Source organism: Lycium barbarum, chromosome 11 (assembly GCF_019175385.1).
Source record: "Lycium barbarum isolate Lr01 chromosome 11, ASM1917538v2, whole genome shotgun sequence".
Taxonomy (NCBI): domain Eukaryota; kingdom Viridiplantae; phylum Streptophyta; class Magnoliopsida; order Solanales; family Solanaceae; genus Lycium; species Lycium barbarum.
The window spans coordinates 104,776,493-104,780,844 of NC_083347.1; the positions used below are offsets into that span (position 1 = coordinate 104,776,493).

At 33.8% G+C, this 4,352-nt stretch overlaps 1 long non-coding RNA gene across 1 annotated transcript; it reads right to left on the minus strand.

Moving 5' to 3' along the window:
• Positions 1 to 1,202: 1,202 nt before the first annotated feature.
• On the minus strand, positions 1,203 to 2,425 carry LOC132618036 (uncharacterized). Its single transcript, XR_009573924.1, has 2 exons — positions 2,232 to 2,425; positions 1,203 to 1,626 (listed from the first exon to the last, which is right to left on the minus strand). It is a non-coding gene; the product is annotated as an uncharacterized LOC132618036 (long non-coding RNA).
• Positions 2,426 to 4,352: the final 1,927 nt, after the last annotated feature.

A 4,352-nucleotide genomic window follows, 5' to 3' on the forward strand; every position in this document is an offset into this window, starting at 1 on the left:
GACTTGCTTGAGGACAAGCAAAGATCCTAAGTTGGGGGTGTTGATGTGCCTCGGATTTGTGGCACATTCGACGCCTTTTTACTATGAATTTTGGTTGTTTTCAAGTAAGTCTGGTTCTTGTTAATATGTTTTTATTGTGTTTTAGGAAGACGATGGCCCAAAAGCAAAAACAAAGAACAAGGGAAAAATTGACCAGAAATGAAGAATCGACGTCCCGTCGATCAGTCGACGGACTGTCCTTCGAAGCGTCGATAAGCTCGATTTTCCAGTGATGGCCTTAGTTGAAGACAACAAAGGACGGAGCCATCGACGAAGCGTCGAACTGATCGACGCTTCGTTGTTTGTGTCGTCAATCAAGATCTGTCAACAAGAAGAGAGAAAGACGAAATACTCGACGGAGCGTCGAACTGGTCGATGGCACCGTCGAATGGATCACATCGCTGAAGAAATAAAGGACGGAGGAATCGACGGATCGTCGAACGATCGACGGTCCGTTGATCTTGCTATCAGGGGCAATTTTGCCAGTTGCTGCTGTGCGTTTTTGGAGCCTATTTAAAGAACATTCTAGGTTATTTTTGGCAGCCAGATTTTATTGTGCACGTGAACAAAGTTCCATTGGTGGGTGAGCATTGATTACTCCACTTTTGGAGCTTAGTGAAGAAATTAAGATTCCATTTTCCATCATCTTTATCACACTTTGTAAGCTTTATGTCTCATTTATTGCTTATTACTTTTGAGACCATTATGTGTGAGTAGTTTCTTTAATCAAAGTTGTGGACCCAAATGATGGGTGTTATGTAATGGGTGTCTAACATTGTATATATATAATGGGTTGTGATGTGTTTTATTATTTCTCATATTCATTGTTAGTTAGTGGTTGCAAACACTTGCTTATGCACAAACCCTAGTTTGTTTGGAAAGATGAACTAAGGTGTGAGTTGAAATAATATAACAAGGACTCGGGGCGCTAACCCTCGTTTAATGAACTCACTTAGGGATAAGATGAGTTCTACTTGGCATATTTAATCGATCTTACTTGCAACTTTTCTACATTTGAGAAAATCATGAAAAGAAATACTTTCTAACTATTGGAAAATATTAGGTTGTGCATTAGAGATTAAGTGCATACAAAACCTCGACCCATTAGAAATATATCATATTGATACCTATAACATAATATCTAATCACAGCGGGGACACAACTTTGGTTCTTTCAATCCAAACAAATCCCAAATACTTTAAAATAGCACATACAAACCAAACCTCTCCTCTATACTGTTCGGAATAAAATTAAAGTTTCTAGAGATTAGTTACATATATAATTAGTATCTTTTTCTCTCCATATTTCCTGTGGAATTCAACCCCAACCTTGTTTGGGTTACTATATTTGACAATATACGCTTTACGCCAATAATAGATGTAATTTGAGCGTATCAGGAATAAATTACAATCAATTGTCAATGATCCACAATATCTAGCGAGCAATCCTTGAGCGTCACCATATGTTGCGTTGTACTCATCAAAGTCCACAATGATGCGCTCTCCAACAATTAGGTTGTTAACCTCATTGAACTTGACGTTAATTTGCTTGATAGCATTTTTGAGTCTTTAGCAAGAAAACAAGTTACTTAACCAAAAAGAAAAAAAAATTAAGATACTTATAAGTCGAAGAAAAAACATTGCGATGGAATAATCAATTGCCCTATTAAACAATATCAAACAAAGGGGAAGAAAAAAGGTATCGAAAAGAGGATTCATTCAGGGAATTCTGATAAAGATGATCTGATTAATACCATCCGAATGCACAGAGAATTGAAAAAATACATGATGTCACAATACAGGTACAACTTAGCAGTAATAGACCAAGTGAAGAAAACCATAATCTAAAGAAAAATAAAAACCATATACGACCAAACTAACACATGAAACGTAAAGAGTAATTTGAGGAAACAACAAAACAAATCAGACCTTGAAATTTATTTTTGAAACAGAACCAGGGCATATGCAGCGCAAAGTATCCTAATTAAATCTGGCATAAATTCAGCAGAACTCATATCACCAATACAATAAATAATTGATGAGACCTTGTTGTTCATGTTTGAAAAGACAGAAAAATATAAAGGAACATATGGAAAACCATTTGTAAACCATTTTCTTAGTATCTGTCCGTATTACCAATTTCTTAGTAGTGAGGAAACTGAAGAATTTGAACACAACAAGAATAAAACTGACCTAATTTTGATTATCTGAATTCCATCTCTCTAAAGAAATTATGAGGGATAGCTCTGAAAAGGGAAGTTTATCACCAAGAAAAGGGGAGAACGAAGGAACATGGAAAGTTGGAGGGGAAGGTGGAAAAATGACGCCGAAGGTCTGATTTTTGTTAAATGCGAGAGAAATCTGAAAAAAAAAATACTGAAGTGCTTCGTTTCTTTACTTTTTCTCCTCTATTTAATTTTTATTATTACTATAATTTAAATAGAAGCACATTTAGAAACTAGAAATAATATGTTTGGTAAAATATACTTAAACATTACATTAGCAGTTTCAGAAAAAAATAAAATACTCAGACACAATTCATTTATCTACTTAAGATGTAATATAAAATAACGACAAAACATCCAAAATAAGGACAAACTGAAATATAAGAAAATTTACGGAAACCATTACAAATTCATCTAATATTCGTGATAGCTAAAATTCTTAAATAAGATAAATGTAGCAAAATTCTAATTATCAAATTATTTATTTAAACAGTGTTTTAGGATCTTTTTTGGTTCTCGCTTAGGGCTTATCCATGGGCGGCCCAGCCCCTTAAGGAGCTCGATAGTAGAGCCCGAGACCGGCCGGACCTCTAGTCACTCGTAGACCTGCCTGGCCCCTTATCATCCATGTACCACATCTTGCATGTTAGAAGAATGATTTCTTTTGCGAATTGCCTTGACTTGAGAAGATTCACCGACTAAATTTTGCAATTTTCTTTAGGTAGTCCCTTAATGTTATTATCATTGCCTTTCTTCGAACTACAATCCAAGCGTAATTCATCAAATAACTTAGCACAATCACCCCTAGTTCAATAGTTCACACACACATTCCTTCAAACATTTTGATCTTCTTATTGATGAACTTATCACGAGTAGGATGTGACAATGGTACAATTACTAAAAATAATATTAATAAGAAAAGCACATGAAAGTATCATGTTGCTGAATATGCCCAAGTAGATAAATCAGATAAGAGCTAAAAATTGTGATTGCATAGTTCGTACGAAGCTCATATCCCGCATCTATAAGATAATATTTATTTATAAACTAAAAATAACGTTAACTAATATACATTATTCATTTATTTCTTTCTATAAACTACTTTAGATTGAATAAGATACCTTGAAACCCCTGTGGTCTCTCTAGTGCTTCATATAATCTATGAGAGTTATGTGCATATCTTTTCGCGCCAGCGAATACATATATAAACTTTAAATTAAAGCTGATCCAATATATTTTGTGTTGTTGTGGCTTTTCGGCCACGAAACCTATTTTTTTGTTTAGTAGGAACACATGCAAGCATATGTGTCATTTATTACTCCTACACAATTCTATATAAAACTTAAGTTAGTAATATATACTATTTTTTCAATAATTACAAGGATAGTTTATCTCCGATTGGAGAGTTTTCCCAACGAATTACAAGGATTGAATAGGGCTTCACAACTGCTAGAAGTAATCCTTTATCTCCGATTGGATAGTTTCTCTCGCCGAATTACAAGTATTGAATAGAGCTTCACAACTGCTAGAAGTATTGTGTGGAAGCATCAATGAATAAACTCAATTGACCTATAAAAATGTGATCCAATCTAGCAAAACCGTTCGTTAAAGTCACTAATTTCTAAGAATATCAAAACTTATTCTTGGACAAACATATTTTTGGTTGAACACAAATTATTTTTTCTAAGAGTACTAATTAGTTCATAAAAAACCATGTTTACTCATTCTTATCTGACCTACACAATGAATATCACTAAATATTATTCACGTGAAATTTTCTTTCTTGGTCTTTATTATTATACGGTTTCTAAGAATTCTATATTGATTTTCATAGGCTACAATAATTGCACAGAAAGCTAAAGCAGATGTGGTTGCAGCTCCAATTCTTGCATCATTTTCATCTTTGTTTGTCAAATACATCAGTTACAAACTTCAGAACTTCTACTTAAACATATGATGAAATAAGGAAAACATTAAGAAATCTGAAACAAAAATGTCAACAAATACTAAAAGGAAACGATAAACATAATTGAAAACACTATCACTAAAAAAGAAGAAGAGCAAAGTTTTTGGAATTAAACCTCAAACC